This window comes from Emydura macquarii, unplaced genomic scaffold (assembly GCF_026122565.2).
Source record: "Emydura macquarii macquarii isolate MOO-44397 ecotype Brisbane River unplaced genomic scaffold, CSIRO-AGI_Emac_v2 contig_3506, whole genome shotgun sequence".
Taxonomy (NCBI): Eukaryota; Metazoa; Chordata; order Testudines; family Chelidae; genus Emydura; species Emydura macquarii.
In genome coordinates, this window is record NW_027133643.1 from 10,443,636 (window position 1) to 10,460,736 (window position 17,101).

A 17,101-nucleotide genomic window follows, 5' to 3' on the forward strand; every position below is an offset into this window, starting at 1 on the left:
GGCTGAGTAATTAAAATTCCTGCTATGGTTCCTTTAAGAGTTCAAAAAACTTGTTTAAACCTTTGACCTGTCAGACTATTTCCAATTAATTACAAGATTGGATATATGTAAATGTAATTCTTCTAAATTGCTCCTTTCCCTCCCACTCCCAATAAAGTATTGTACTGATCTGTATGTGCCAGTTATTCCCCCTCCTCAAGGGAAGCCACAAGGAAGGACTTCTTGGGGGGTGGAGGGAAACCCGCTGAGGATCCCTTAGCAGAGAGTCCCTTCCTGGGAGCAACATTTGCATTGTTTTCTACACATCCACTGAATGGAAAAGCCTACCCGCTCCCCACCCAAACCTGGCAGTGTTATATAAACAAATGAGATTGGACTAGGTCCCTTTTGTGGAAACCTCACACCATAAAAAGAATTTATCCTCAATGGAGCTAGAGGGAAAATGTCATTTTATTTCATATTAACTACAGCATGATGTGTTTCAAAAGGTTATCCAGTTATGGCTCATAGTTATGACCTAATAGGTTCATCTGAAATTAACTGTATGCAACTGCACAGTAGCAGCGCATGTATGGGCTTTTAGTGGTGAGGCTCAGATGTACAGAAACGTACTATAAAATAGCCAAACCTCTATGACAGAGGGAAACTTAGCTTTGGCCATAGAAGAACAGCAAGCTTTTTTATTTCTTCAAATGGCATACATTTTTTTTGCTCATAAAAGTGCTGGAAGGGCCACAATCTACTGACATCTGACAGACACAAACACAGAGAGAACAACAGAAAGATATTTTACTCCATTCGGATAATCCTCTAGCAGTGAGGTAATTTAGTATTTTGTTTCAGATGACTGAAATTTTTGTTTCCTTTTCTGAGCAAGTGGGTTGTCATTCTCTTAAATATTGACGTTAATCTCCCGAGTTGGAAGCAAACCAAGCCCCTGTATTTCTAATCCTCCCAAATTGTCTATATTTCAGATCAGTTTACCAGGCCAGACTAAATCACCTTCCCATAAATGCCTTAAGTCACGTTTGCTATGATATTTATTTATTAGGATGCATTTTCTACATCAATTATGCCTTGTCTCAGCAGACAGAATTCTCTCTTCAGAGGAGATTGAGTTCTTTTGACTTCCTATGTTAAAAATCTTGAGAGCCTCTGCATCTCGTGTTCTGCAAAACTATTCTCAATGAGATGTTTAGGGAATCTCTTTGCCCCAAGCATTTTGGGCTGTGTTCTGTCATCGGTTTCCCATTACCACGTATGGATTAACAGCAGTGTTGGGCCCAAACTGCTGCAGTATAAAGTTTGTATATATGAAAAATGGGTCAAGTAGGCATTTTTACCCCCCACTGAAGATTAAATTGGGTTTAATGTGCTTGTTTAGGTCAGTGCTGAGTATTGTGGTGGATCTGCACTGCAGCAGCAGGAGCTCTAGGAGGCATTGTGCCTGCTTCGGGACCCTTGTCTTGGCAGTACAAGAGGACTGCTGTCGCTGCATCAGGCTAGCGCAGGGTGCATGTCCACTCTTCTCTGCACCCAGCTGCCTCTGTTGGCCAGTGTTGGGAGGGACAGGACATTTTCCTGTCTCCTCCACTTTGGAGAGGTCAGTACCAGCCATACCACTGGCTTATCTCTTCCTTGCATTTCAAAGGAGGTCAAGGACCACATAGTGCTCAGTGCCTTTGTCTATGAAAACGCAGGCCCTATCGTCTAGATATGCACTAGCTCAGCCACAGGTTGCTGGACTTAATGCAGGAATCACTAGTGAACTTCTGTGAGCCTGTGTTTGTTCATTGCCAACTCTACAGTTTTACTGAAGTCTTGTGATATTTGTTGTGTTGCTTTTACTGCCTTGTGATTACATGAGTCTCTCGGCTTTCATTAAAAAGAGAAGGAAGCTTCTGGCCTTTATGGTTGTGGAGAAAAGCTTAAAAACATGACCACGGTGTACCCTAAAGGCTCAAACCCCACAAACTAAGAACCCTGTGATGGGGGGCCTGGGTCCCATAAGGGGAGACAGGCTTCAGCCCCACCTGTGACAAGCTTACTTCATCTCCCCAAGTGGGGATTATGAGTCGTAACTAAGGCAGCCACGTGATTGACTAAGGCAGTGGTTCCCCAACGTTTCTCTGCTGTGGCACACCTTGATACCTTTAATTATTTCGAGGCACCCCACCATACAGCCTCCAGATGAACTCATGAATATTCATGAGCGAATCCAGACCGTTTCAAGTAGTTTTTCTAAAACTTCCGTGGCACACCTGCTCAGGCCTGACGGCGCACCAGTGTGCCGCGGCACCCCAGTGAAACACTGAACTGAGGCCAGGTCTGGGGAGATAAACAAGGACAGGCTCTGGGGGTAGTCCCTGAGGAAGGGAGCTCAAGTTGGACCCTAACACTGAAGTTAGACATGGTTTGAGAGTGCCAAGCAGGACAGAAGCTGGGAAGCTGCAGCTGGCTTCTGCAGGGAGTAGAAGGGTCTGTTTGATTATAAACCAGCTCTGGGAAGGAGGGCTGGGGGCTGTTCATTCCAGGAAAGAGACTGAAATGAATCCAAACTCCTGACTCAGAGTTGCTTGAGTGACAGCCAAAGTCTGGAGAAGGAAGAAGGCAAGTTGTTTGCATTGCAACGCTTGCAGTGAAATGGCAACACATTGGAAAACTGCTTCCTTGACGAGAAGGACAGTTAAATGCACCTATATTTGCCTTGGGCTGTGCTGAACATGCATGGTTTCTTGCAGAACTGTGGAAAATAACATCATTTTTAGAAGACTGAAACATTTCTGGTTTTAAAAAGGAACAGCCTGAGAAATGCCTGCCAATTGCTGTTGCCAGCTGGTAGGAGAAAATAAGACGCCAAGGGGGATTTTGGTCAGGGAATTCTACACACTAGTTACCTACAAAAATTAGGGTCATAGACATACCTAGTCAGGCTCTTTCCTCGGGTAGCTGGACGTCTAGTATTTGTATATGTTTTTGTTGAGAAGTTTCATAGGAAACAGAACATCTGCTTTCGTTCCCCCTGTTCCACCCCCTTACCTCCCCCAAAACAATTAGTTACTGGAGCTGGCCTAAAAATGAGAACATACTTCATGTATATTTTTTAAAAAAGCCCCTCTTTTTCATTGATAACTTGTGAAAAATTAAACAAACGTCACCTAGATCAAACAGTTATGTTAGTGGCCTGATCCTCTTCCCACTAGTGTCTATGACAAAACTTTGGGCATTAGCTCCCAAATCACTAACTGAGATCCCCATCACTTCCTCCCTTGGTAAAATTTGCAAGAGTAGTTAGGGAGCTGAGAGAGGGGAGGAAAGTTCTGAGGATTTCCTTGCTGTTTTTCTTCAGTTGGTCAGCCAAGTGTTGGATGGGTTCTGGACTCCTCAGAATGAACAGGGATTCAGTTTGTCACGCATAGGATTCTCCCATGTTTATGCTTCTGCATCAGTTATGGGAGCCCAGTGTCATCTTCCTTTCTGTTTCCTGGCTGTGCAGCTCCAGTGATGGCTGAGAAAGACAATAGTTTATTAAATTAAGCCCAAATGGAGGTTGTGTGACTTCCCAAACTCCTTTGTGCTTGAACATCCCTCTCACTCACTATGTCATAGTGGAGTACAGATGTTATGCACATTTAACTGCACAACATTGTGCATAATTTTAATTTAACTTGTCTGGATAATATTTGTTCAAGCCTAGACAACTGAAAAGTAGAGTAATTTGATTGCTCAGGTTTAAGGAATAAATTACTACTGTATCCAGATGTGAGAAACAGACCAATGATTCTAGACCCAAAGAAAAGCCATCAGCTTCCAGTAAAACTCCCAATCATTACATTCATAATAAATCTATTGAATGTTGAAATCAGTTTGAAGATTTGTAGTTTAAACGTTTACCAATCCAGCCTTGGAAAAATTTTACCCCAAAATAAGCTTGAAAAATAATCAGTGTTGTCAAAATTTTGATTGCTCAAAAGAGCAGTGTTACAAAGCAAAGATGTAAATCAGCCTCCCTGGGCAAAACAAGGCCAGTAAGAAGGGAAGAAACAGATCTCAGCATGGCTAGCATGAGGATTTGGTGCCTGATGCGGTCTATACAGAAAGGGTTTTTCAGCAACAGTTACTAAGCCAAAACATTAGTCAACAATAAAGAAATGCATGATCTGTCTTGCAATGCTTTCTTCTGTCTATCTCCCCATTTACCACCAAGTTAAATTGTTTTTTCTCTGCTTTGATTTCACAGGAATCACTTAATCTCCTTGACCCTGAAACTGTTTCTCTTTTTTTTTTTTCTTTTGTTACTTTCTTTAGTTAGGGTGACTGCTAGCCTTATGTTCAATTACCACTTTGACACTTACTCTTCATCTTCACTGTAGCAGATTTAATTTATTTATATCTAGGAATACAGTCAAATCACATGATAATATCAAACAGCTTATCTATATCTCAGATATATTGCCTACTAATAGTAGGTTAGCAAAAGTATTAGTTATTACCTACATAGTTCTGTTGGTGTGCATAGGTTACCGTTGTATAAATGGAGAGGAACATTTTTTAATGGAAGTCTCAAGCAAAATAGTGTAACTATCCAGTCACTTTTAAAATGGCTTCTAAAATGCAGGCTCTATTTTGTATATGTCTAGTTTTCCATCCATCGAAATTTTGTACAAACAAGATACTTTCATACATATCACTCTGGTACTTGGTTTTAGATGTTCAACAGCCTGCTTTGTATGAACAAATGAAGTACCCCAAAATCCAGTGTTTTACTTGTGCAAAATCACATGCCCAGTTTTAGAGACAAGGTTAAATCCCCTTGCAAATTTGGGGGGAGCTGTGTACGGACACCTGAGAACAGAATTTGGCCCATTGTACGGAAATATCATCAATGCACAGTCAACTGGCTATGCCTTTCATCTCACTGGCAATGTGCTATTTAATCTTTTCTTTTTGTAGTGTTCACATTTTATGACATTTGCTTGTGAAATTCAAACAACAAACAAATATATTAAGAGAAAAAAAGGTGCAAGGAACACACAGCTAGTGAGAATTATCCTTCTGTTACAGAAGCCTGCAATCATTGTGGGATTTCTCAGAACATTTAGAATTAGTTTTGAAGTAATGAAAACAATGTTTTTATAACAAACTAAATGAGCGAATGTCATAGGGGAGAAAAGAAATCTCAGTGCTGGATTCCTTAGCCTGCCCCTTGGCTTTGCATTTCTCTCTAATACTCGTCCGTTTTTTTGTTCCAGGGATCAGGGAAAGGCTATCTGGCCTCCAGCTCGGACTGCTTCCTCTCCTCCATTTCCTAGAGTTCCCTCTGTCCTCTGCAGGTGACTGTAGTCTCTTAATTTCTTTTTCACTATCTCTTAGTCCTTTACCATTGAATGTCAATGGGAGTTAAATGCCTAACTGCCCTTTGTACCTTTGAAAATTTCCACATTGTGCCTATGATGGGGTCCTTCCAGTGCATCATCCTGAATGCTTTAAAACTAGATTATCCTTCAGGCAGTATCTCCGTATGTTTTCCTCTTACCGAAAACCCACATGCTGTATTCAGGCCTTCAGAACTAAACTGTGCTACTTTTTACAAAGGTTGGATACTGACATCTTTCCTTCTTGTCTGCTGCCACCAGCACACTGCATAGCAAAGGCTGAAATACACTTTAGTCCTAGGTTTTGTTTTTACTTAGAACAGCTTATTATTTAAAGTGGGGATGAGTATGAGTAAGTGGCCTGTGCATCTTTGATGCTTGCTTTATGAGTTATGACTATTCCTAACTTTTGAAGATCGCATCTTAATTCCACTCTTCCTATCTCTTGCCAAACAACGATGGACCTCACATTTCACTTCTGTTTCCTGCTTGTACCACTACTCTGGCCAGAGAGGGGTAGAAATATATCATAGATTTTGAACCCTACTTTTAGGCAGCCACACTTGAATATGTTGGTGTATCTACATATTGATTGACAGCACTGACTTGCTGTTTTAATAGCAGCACATTGTGTAACTTACAGCACAGAGGCACAGCACCCTATAAAAGGAGCGTAAACAGAACTGGCAATTGTAACTAACGACAGTCTAGTTAAAACAACAGTCTTGGGGTTTTTGTCTGCTTTCTACCAGTGCAGAAATTGTGCCGAGTTCTCTTGTTGGATCTCCAAGTATGCAACATTGAAAGATCCTTGGATACTGAAATTGCTGAGTACACATTAATGGTGCCACGGTGTCCTTGCTCTGTGCCAAAGCAAATTTCTGAGAGTTATGTAATTCTTCTCCCCAGCATCTGAGTTAGGTAAAACATTCTGCACATTTGAGTTGCTGTAAGAGAATGTAATCTGCAGGGTCCTGGAGTTTATCAGAATTCCAGTGGCAGACATCAAGGCATTGGATTTCACAGCATCTTCCCCGGAGGGCATTAGCCAGCTTGGCTTGTAACACTGATGCCCTCCTTTATCGTCACTGCATTCACTTCTACTTTTGATTTCTAAAAATATAGTTCAGCCTCGAATGAAGCACGAGATGCTTCTCTCAGTGTGGTCAGCGAGAGCTTACAGAAGGTGAAGACCGAAGAATTACATTTTAATTTCACTAATGGTGATTTTAAAAAAAAGTCTAAATGACAAGCCTGCAGTACCCTCGTCAGAGGACCAAATAACTCCACAGAGCCCTGTATTACAGTACTCAGAGTATTTTACTTTAGGAGTCTGAGCATACTGTTCCTTTAAGACCTGTAAATCCAGCAAGGGATCCCAGATGTCTTCAAGGCAGATTTCTTTTTATTCATATATTAACTTATAATGTGCCTAGCACATGCTAATATGAAGTATTCAAATAAACATTACAGATGGGCAATCAATATACCCAGACTGCTACCACTCACGGCTAATTAAAGTTAAACAGATTCATCTTGCAGCATGCCGTAATGGATTGTGAGCTCCAGAGATGGGCACGGATCCAGGCCCACCAGTCCCCCATTCATGCAAAGTTCACCATATGGGACAAAGAGCAAGGTCACCTCAGCTGACTACTATAATATTAGCCAGTCAGTATGTGTAGTGAGTTACGAGTGGGGGATCTTTCAGATGTCTCCATCAGCTTCTTCATTCGGAGACACCATAAGCTAACTGCTTATAGGGTATTTGTAACTAGCTGATCTGGAGAATAAAAGTGGGATTTTCAGAAGTGCTCAGTATTGCTTCTTAATGAAACCAGAATTAAAACAACAGACTGTTTGAAAATCCCATCCTCAGTTTCCTCTTACACTTTTAAAAAATATAATCTCTGGAGCCAAGGCTGTGTCATTGAGCATTTACAATTATGCAAAGTTTCAGCTCTTGTTTTCCTTACAAGTCATCTCATTAACATTATATAATCTGTTTATTGGTGGGGGAGTGATATGGACAGAGGAATATATAGACATTTACTGCTATTTAATCTTTCAACAACCTTGCTCTTTTCGGTGTTTGCTGAGATCAGAAGATGGGATTTGGTTTAAATAAACACAAACTATATTACTGTATGCACCTTCCTCTCCCACTCAGGAATAAAAAGTGACTTCTTTTATATGCTTTATACTTTCTCTTACTTATAACATAGAACATAACATAAAAACAGCCATACTGGGTCAGACCAATGGTCCATCTAGCCCAGTAAAATGGTTATTAGTAAAAGAAGTAATCATGTTATAGAATTAAAATGCTTCCTCTAGTAGTTAGATCATCTGACCAGGAGTAAGGACTCCAGGATTCTATTCCGAGCATTTAATGGAATTTAAGTGCTTTGCTGAATAGGAATGATTTGCCTAATTTGGTGTATTGGTGCCTATTAACCTACAGAGGGCCATGCCCTTTAACTATTCCAGATCTGTGTCCTTTGAGACTCCTGGAGTTCCAGAGCTGATCAGGGTGCAGGTAGGAATTAGAACACAGATTTTTCAAAGGCACAGTGGGAAGTTATGCACTTAGCTCACTGAAAGTCAATGCGATTTGGGCATCCTGTTCCCTTTATACCTTTGAAAATTCCACCCCTCCCCCCTAGAAGTTTGTGTAATAAACACATATTCACTTTACTCATAACCTCATAATGTAGATTTGTTATGCGTTCTGATTGCTAACAGGCTGTGTGCAGCTAAATAGATAGATGTGTCCGTGTGTTAAATAGAAGGCCAGAAGCAGAATGAAATCATTCCAGTCTCCATGAGAAATGCTTCTCCAAGAAGTTTTTTTAAAAAAAGGAAAAATAGTATGTTATCAAGCCCACCTGCTGCAGAAATAATCCTTGGTCAGAGGTGAGATGCAGAGGAGATATCTATATCTATTTGTAAGGTGATACACAATGCTGTATGTGCACCCAGCAAAACTCAGGGGTTACATTACCCCAAATCAGGCTCAGTAAAATATATATATATATTTAAAAAAAAAAAAAACCAACTATGGTTACAAAGTTTAAAAGCCAGTAATGCAAGGAAACCAAAATCATGGGCTATGTTCTGCTTTGTGGTTTTGAGGGAACCACATCTTTCCAGAATTCCTGCCTTCAGCATGCCAAACCAGAAATTTCAAAGACGATCCGATTCACTGAGAACTGTGGTGAAAAAGACACTTCCACATGATTGATATTTACAACTTATACATTTTTTGGAGGAAAAATAGTGTGTTTCCATATTCACTTCATTGCCCAGGGTTAGCGGGAGTATTCTGCTTGCTTCCCTCTGGAAAAGTCAATACGCTGCTTTTGGAGGATCTGGTCCTACAAACTTTGTATGTGCATAACTTCTGTTGAAGCTTGGGGTGGTTTCACATGTGGTGTGCCTACTAGGTATGGCCCTTCCTTTGTAACACACTTGAGTATAAAATATAGACATAGATCATTTTTCTTTTGTATGTCTGAGGCAATGTAGTACTGATGAAAAATGCCTGGCTAACAGTCCTGGGAGCTGAAATCTGCCATCCACAGAATACTTACAGCCCAGACATCAGGAACATAAGCATCTCTGCTCTTAGCTGCCAGTGTGCAAAAACTGACTTGGAAGGGATGAGAGAGAATTCCAGCCCTTCTATTGAGTCCTTGACTCCCTACTTCAGTTGTCAGCAAAATTACTAATATCTGTTAGTCGTGATTTCTCTGATGCAGACATTTGTCTGCTGGGAACTGGACTGAGATCACCAAACATAACCTCATTATGAAATCAGGTAACCCACAGGGAAATGACCTCTCTGTCTTCTGTACCCCCCTTTCTGTATCTTACACTCACATATTTTAGAAGCCGTTCACATAATGCCACAGTCTATTATCCGAAACCATGTATACAACACCATTACCAACAGCAGCACACGTAGCCTCAGCCAAAGATTGTTATGTATGGGACATTATTTTTAGTAAAAAAATACACAACTCGGCAATTTTATAGTTTCAGGAGGACTTGAAGAAATCTGCAAACCTGAGATGGCTTCCACAGTCATTAACTTGTGCTGGATTTTCCAGGTAGTACCCTGGACTAAGCTCAACCAGTCCTGGAACATCCACATAATTAAATAGTGGCAAGTATTTAGTCTTGTAAAATAAAAGGCCAGATTAATTAATTCAGAACTTTTAAATAAAACCAAATTTCTTGGGACACTTGGTCAGGACCACCAAAAATTAAAAGAGAATCTCCCAAGTTCTGATGTATAGTACAGCTTCCTCTCATAGGTTTTCCATTTCTCTGATTGAATCATCTGGATCTCCCCCAGTCAATGCCCAGGATCCTTCAGACATCAAATGAGGCTGGAATCGCTCTCCCAGAAGTGCAGCCAGTTCCTAAAGGGTCCAGTTGTGCAGTTAGTCTGTCTCACAAGTCCAGAAACCCCTGTTGCATCAGCAATAACTCGCTTGACATTCTCCTCTCTAGACAGAACGGACACTTGTACAGAAGGATGCTCAGCCGGGAGGCATGGGGCTTATGGGTGAAGGTGTTATAGTTGAGCCAGGATTTTTGTGGGTTTAAGACAAGAAATCATAAAGTAATTTGGATTTGAAAGTGAGGGATGAGTCAATAGTTAGTAATGGGTAGGTGGAAAGCCATGCTGGGAATAGTTTATATAGACGAAGAACTAATAAGACACCTACCGCGCATCACCATGGTCCCTTCTCTCCACCCTTCTGTAAGTTCTTCAGGGCAGAGGCCATGGGTTCCTATATTTCTGTACAATCATAGCACATTTCTGGTTGTTCCTCTAATGCAAATAATTAATAGGACTTGGTTGACACTTAAAAGCTAGATCAACATAGCTACAGCTCTCAGGGGGGTGAAATATTCACACACACCTCGAGTCTGAAGTTATGCTGATCTATCCTCCAGTATAGACATAGCTAGGTTGACTGAAGAATGCTTCCCTCGACCTAGTTACCATATCTCGGGGAGGTGGAGTTCCTCCAGCAGTGGAAACACCCCTATTGTCGCTATAGGAAGTGTCTACACTATGGTGCTCCAGCAGCATAGCTACAGCACCTTAGCTGTGGTGCTATAGTGCAGACCTGACTTAAATCTGCAAAAGCTCACTTTTTGATTATTATCTTTTTCAACCAAAGAGGAAGTCCCATTGGAGCCTGCTAATGCTGCTCCTTTATTGACTGTAGGGATCACAGTGAAGTGAGACTGTGGGGTCAATATCAGCCTTAACATAAATGAGCACAACTCATTTGCACTCAGCAGAACTTGCTTACACTTGGGCTAAAGTTGCCCCACCGTCACCACCAACTGCTGAGCCTGGTCCCTATACAACACTTTGCACTAGGGAATAAGGTATTAGGAACAATAAACAAAACCTGTTTTTTTTGGTAAGGCAGTGTCGTGTGCTGCCTCTAGGTAACCAGGCTGGCAATGGAAATATACTTTAATCAGTTTGCTTTGAATCATCCTCTCTTCCCAATAAAGCCTACATTCTCTTCTTGCCTAACCAGTTCTCTAAAGTGTGGCTGTTGCTACTGCTTGAAATATAATCTCCGTATATTTATAATAGCATTACATCAAATATGTAGCTGCTGTTTTGTTGAAATAGTAAAAGATCATCAGTGGTTTATCCTTCCGTTAGACTTCGGTGGCTGCAAAAGCAATTAAGATTGTACAAGCCAACTGTCTGCTTTTCTGTGCTCATGTTGATTTGTCGTGCATAAGCCATCAGCATTAAGCTCTGTTTGTGTGACATGGCTTTTACTGTGTCGTATGCAAACTACAGAAGCTGACGCCTGGGTCTGATTGAGATTGAGAGTCTTGATTAGTATGAGGTTTACAATTTAGAAATAACATGAAAGTGTTTTTTCACGTTGATTGTTTCCTTTGGATCTTTGCCGTGTGCTGTAAAATGTGTATGGAATGCAGCAGTTTCAAGAATCAACAGTTTCTAATCTGTTCATTCTCTGCAATCGTGATGGGTCTGGGGTTGACTCCCATCAATAAAGTCACAGCACCAGGCCTGCAGTACTTTTGGGCTATATGACAAAGGGCGGGATTTTCAAAAGCACTTAATGTTCCTTTGAAATCAGTGGAAATTTACTGGGGGAGCTGAGTTAGGCCAATGCTGAGCATGTTTGAAAATCCTACACAAAACGTTGCTTGCAAATACGCAAACAAACTTGAGCTAGACACAGGCTACAATGTCTGCACCTGATCTTTCCTAAAGTTTGGAGTGCTCTTAATCTGGGATTTTCATGTGAGCCCGCCTCTGAAGAATACAAGATTTTATTGTGGTTACATTTGTTATCTCCAGGGTGGTACCTGAAGAGACATTTAAAGGAATGTTTCTGGAGTTAGTTTATACATTTAAAGCTTTCGTGTGGATTGTTTGTGATTCAGGATAGAGACAGCTCTTGTTCAAGCATCTCTATGCTGCCTCACACCTGACCTGGAGGTAACCCCTCTGGCAGTGAAAGGGAATGCCATCTCCATGGCCTATTCCAACCTTGGCTGCGCCTGAGTCTGCCAACAGGTGCAGATTGTTCTGGTGTGTTTTGTAATTTGGACATAATAGGCAATGCACTGAGACCACTAAAGTCCTCTCTCGGGCCACCAAACAGCCTTCAGATGGTAATGTTTGGTCACTGTCAATCTGGACTAGATCAAAACTGGCAGTTTAGAGATGAAAAGGCTCTTCTGTTACCAATGGTCTGAGCCAAGCAATCCCTCCAGTTTCCATTTGCACGTGTGGGCTAAATTGTGTCAGGTGCCTGCACAGGGGAAGATACAGGACCAAAAACAAATGTAATCCCTGCATTCAGGAGAGTGCAGGGACTATTCCCTCCCTACTCTGCCAGGAACACTTGGCACGCTGGGGAAAGCCAGGTAGGGAGTTATATAACGCCACACGTGCACACACTCCAGCCAATGGAGTAGGCCAACCACTTGCAGAGACATGAGCTATGTCCTGTGGATGTGCACAAGTACTGTAGTGCTGGAGCCTTATAAGTACCTATACAGAGAGTAGTAGTGAGCATGCTGTCTGCATCTTCAGGAGGTGTGGGAGGCATTCTGGGAGGAGGGTCTTCCAGTGCTACCTTTGGCACCTCCAACTCAGAGCTGTGCCCTATAGGCCCATCTGAACTCTAAATCAAATTAGGATTGCCTAATTCTGCAATGCGTACTCACACGGCATGGCATATACTCACACCCAGCATCTGGTTGACTCAGTGGGAATGGCAAAAATCAGATCCTTAGAGATCAGCAGAAGGTTTTTTTTAAATTCCCTCTTAAAAATGGAAGAGTGAGTCTTTTCTGAGACTAGTGATTCTGCAGGTTTAGACCAGTGACTAAGAGCCTCTTGCATGATCAGTGTAGCTCAGTTCCACCTTGGCCAAAGCATCCCCCTCTGGCATCAGTTAAATATTTACATTCCCCCATTTTTATATAAATTGTGCTCTATTAGCATACACTTACAGTATATCCTTGTGTTTCAAACCTTTTAATAAATGTGGCTGTTTGTACATGAATCAACGTCAACCAACGTAAAATCCTAGGTGATAGGTTGAGGCCATCAAACGTGCAGCATGTACTGTTTTGTCGTAAGCAGGCAATAAGTCATGCTGAAATGTACGCCTTGTACCAAGAGGATATGGTATAAAATAAAGTATGTTTACACGGGGGAGACTTCTGTGTATTTAAGCTGTAATTGTTTCAGGACCATTTATTAATTCACGAGCTGACAGGGATTTTTTTCTCCACTACAAAAATAATAATTATGCTAAAAAAATAATGAATGTGAACATGTAAAATATTTATTGTAATTTTCTTTACAAATTAGCAGTGAGTCTAATTGTTGATCAGCTGTAGCCCTGTCCACCTCAATCATCTGTGGTCCCTCAAGCCCTGGAACTCAATGAGCTACAGTATGCTACATTTGGCTGGGGGGAGGTTAATGATTTCTTGTCGATCTTGCCTATAATTGGCTAGGTTTTATTTCTTTTAAATTTTTGTGGGCGAATTTAGTGCCATGATGCTGACGTGAGCCAGGAATAGTGCAAGCAGGTGCAAAGCACACCTCTGTCAATGCACTTCAGTCTTGGCCTGCAGACATACCTTCTTTTCCAATCCTGGGCCTTTCCTCAGCAAACACTGCTAATTGTATCAAAGCGTGCACTCAGGGGTGTGCACAGGAATTTAAATTTGACCCCTTTTGGAGGGGTACATTCTCTGTCCCCTACCCCTGCAGCCCCAGAAGGAGTTCAAGCTTCCCTGCACCCTGGGAGGAGTTCTTGCTGTCTCGCCCCCATGGCCCTGGGAGGAGGTCTTGCTCTCTTCCTACCCTGACCCTGGGACCAGAGAAGTTCTGTGCCCCGGACAATTATTGGGGTGGCCCATGCCCCTGCTTGCCCCCTTTGTGTGTGCCCCTGTGTGCACTGGTTTTATGAGGTGGGCAAATGGGGAATTTACAGATGTTATGTCAGTAGAGTGACAAATGGCCACAGCAAGAGCCAAAAAGGATGCATTTCTGGGTGACATTAGGTGAGGGAAACAAAGCCTTTATTTAGAATAAATAAGCAAAACACCCATCAGTCCATATTGGGTATAGGTTCAGGTCAGTTTCACACTAGATGTGAATTATATGGCGGGTACTTTCACCCCTCTGAAATTGACTTCAGCCCATACCCAATATGGACTGATAGGTGTTTTGCTTCTTCATTTTAAATAAAGGGTTTGTCCCAAAGGTGTACCTCATAGGAGCTGGTGTCAGGACATTGTCAGTGGTGAGTCCGTGTTTCTGAAATTCATGCCTGCCAGAAATGTATTGAAGTATGATTTGTGGGCAACGTGTAAAGCGTTCATGTGTACAAAGACGATGAAATTGCAGGCACTCAGGTGACTGGCCATTTCTTATCTCTTTCCCTGTCTTTAATGCTGTGGGCTGCTGCAGAATGGGGTGTTTTGCTCTGAAGTGGAAATGTTAATGACCCCAGCGTCATCAGTGCACCCAGATTCTACAGTGGTTGTGACTCATAAATCCATATAACATAAATCTATAATGATAACCTATCATTAATAACTCTGAGAAGCGTATATTAGATCAGTATTTTGGATCACAGAATTAGAGTACTTAGCAATGGGAGAAACCTGTTAAATGATGGTTAGGTACATCCTCCTCCAAGAGCGTGATCTAGTGCCCCTGACAGAACATACGTTCAGTAGGAAACTGATACTACATTTGACCTTAATCAAAGGCCAACTTACTAAAAAGATCTAAATTAAATTATATGTACATGCCATAAACAAATCTGCTGAAATACATTAAGATACATTTCCACTTATGAGTATTATGTGTGCAGCAGTGAAAACTATTTTTCTCAGATTGCTAAAGAACTGACTGAATATATCCTGATTAGTAGCTTTTATGGAATCAGGTTAAAAAACAGATTTTTTAGCTGCAAAGCCTCGTCCACCAGGTAAAACTTCCAGGACAGGTGTTCCTGGGGTGATGTTAAGTGCAGTGGGCCAAATTCTGTCTTTACAGTCCACCTTGGAGCCCAGTTCTTCTCCATTGTAACTCAACTGAAGTCCCAAAGAATGAAAAAGCAGACCTGCAAGCAATTAGGCCAGGGGTGTTAAGTGCATTCAGCATGTTGGTTTCCTGTGCATAGTCCTCATGACAGACTATTTGTGATGCATCATCATAAACAAACACACAATTCATCCATCACCCACAACAGTAGCTTGAGGCAATAGTAAAGGTTGGTTGTAAACATTCACAGGTAGAGAGGTTGCTTATTGTATACATAATCATGACAGGTCCAGTAGCACTGATAAGATGCTCTGATAGATTTAATCTGATGTGGTGTAAATGGAAGTTGTAACAATTACCAGTACTGCACTAAATTAGAACATCTTGTTGTGCTTCTGGTTTTAAGTGTGTTTTCTAGATTATATTTATATTGTAAATCCACAGAGCTAGAAACATTCATTTCTGTTGAAAGGTTTCCTATGCAATGCTAGTTATTAATATATCCCACAGATGCATGACAGATAAGTAGTAGATAGATATGTTAAATGTTTTAAATCCTAGCATTTTGAGCAAAATTAACCATTTGAAAGCTATCAGATACCACTGTAAAATCATATCCTTTCCTGTCTGGCCAAAATTATTGGACTGGCTCGAGTGGGTCCTGAATCCTATTAACTTAAACACTTCTTTTCTAAAGACATTTGCTGGATGGAGGTATGGATCCTAAGGCAGTGATACTCTTTGAGGACAGTAGATGCCAGCTCTTAGTATGACTAGTGAACCATATCTATCAAAACCTGCTTGTGCAGGACTTTGACTAAACGGGCATTTGCACTTAGTTCAACAACAGCACAGGAATCAGATGGGAAAAGGGGAACTACCGTAACTTTGGCATTTTGAGGAAAAATGCAGTGGTGCAGAATTTAAGCTTGCTTACCAAAAAGCTCTTCAGCTAAGGTCTCTTCACATCCAGTAGAGAATTCTAGGGGATTTATATTCTCCTCTCTTTCAGAATGTTTAAAGTGACCGTATCAAGGCTGGAAGGCCTAAGCTCACCCCTTCCTGTGCCCAAGTGTGAACATATAAAGCAGAGGCCTTTTTCAGTGAAACCACTTACTTTTTAAAGACTCACTGCTATAGATGAGGTCTGCTACATTTCTGCATACCAGAGTGCACAGACAGTCTGAGATTTGCGTGCTGTAGGCCCTGATCTACACAATTAGTCAATGGGAGATTTGCCGCTGATGTCCGTGAGCATAGGGTCAAACCATAGAGCACAATTCTCCCTGAGTGAAGCTCTCCTACATGGAGAGAAGGGAAGTTGACGGGAAGTTGCTACTGTGTTATCCATCTCCACTGTCTGTTTTTAAGGTATTTCTGTAGTGCCCACCATCATAATAACTAAATGCCATCCCCATTTGAATTATATGAAGCAGATATGCCGAATGACCTGCAGTGCCACTGAAGTAATGAAGATGAAGCAACCTCTTGAACAGCAGTAAGCAAAGTTTGTGAATCTACAACACAACAGAGAGACCTTATCATGATATTATATACTGCACCATTCTGTAAACAGACCGGTAAATTAGTAAGTGAAAGGCTGTGTATGTTACAATATGCAGAGAATGCATCTGACAGACATCTTAGCTTTCCTACAGCAGATCCAAGGTGGGCTGTGGATAATTTGGTAGTTGACTTATTGCAAAACAGAGTATGTTGGGAGATCAGATGGAAATGTATATGGAATAGACAAAGGATCAGTGAAATGTGGAATGCTGAAGGACAAGAAGGAGGATGACGGAGATACAACTAAGGAGAAAACCATCCACAAGGTATATTTGTGAAAGATCTTAAAATGAGTCAGTCAGATAGGAACTAGACAGAGAGGAAGATGTGTGTGTATGTGGAACATGCAGAAAAGTGGAAAAATTACACTTACCTAAATGTATTTTGGGGTTTGCTTTTAATTTTTTTTAGCTTTTTCCATTATTATAATTTTCCCAATGTTATGGCTGTGAATTGGATAGCTAATGAATGACAATTTTCTAAAGATTCTTATCCATCTCTTTAAAGAGTATTGAGATTGATATTTAAAGGGTGCTCAATAGATATATTGCAGGTATATTATAGC

At 41.2% G+C, this 17,101-nt stretch overlaps 1 protein-coding gene across 4 annotated transcripts in view; it reads left to right on the forward strand.

Annotated features, from left to right (window-relative positions):
* Positions 1-17,101, forward strand: part of ROR1 (receptor tyrosine kinase like orphan receptor 1) — a 218,707-nt gene that overhangs the window by 118,708 nt on the left and 82,898 nt on the right. For 2 of the 4 annotated variants that reach the window (XM_067535420.1, XM_067535418.1), the window contains exon 1: positions 4,900-5,333. The exons of the other annotated variants lie outside the window; for them this stretch is intronic. The gene's annotated coding sequence lies outside the window, so the exon portion shown is untranslated. Of the gene's footprint in view, positions 1-4,899; positions 5,334-17,101 lie in introns of those variants that run through there. 4 annotated transcript variants of the gene reach the window in all.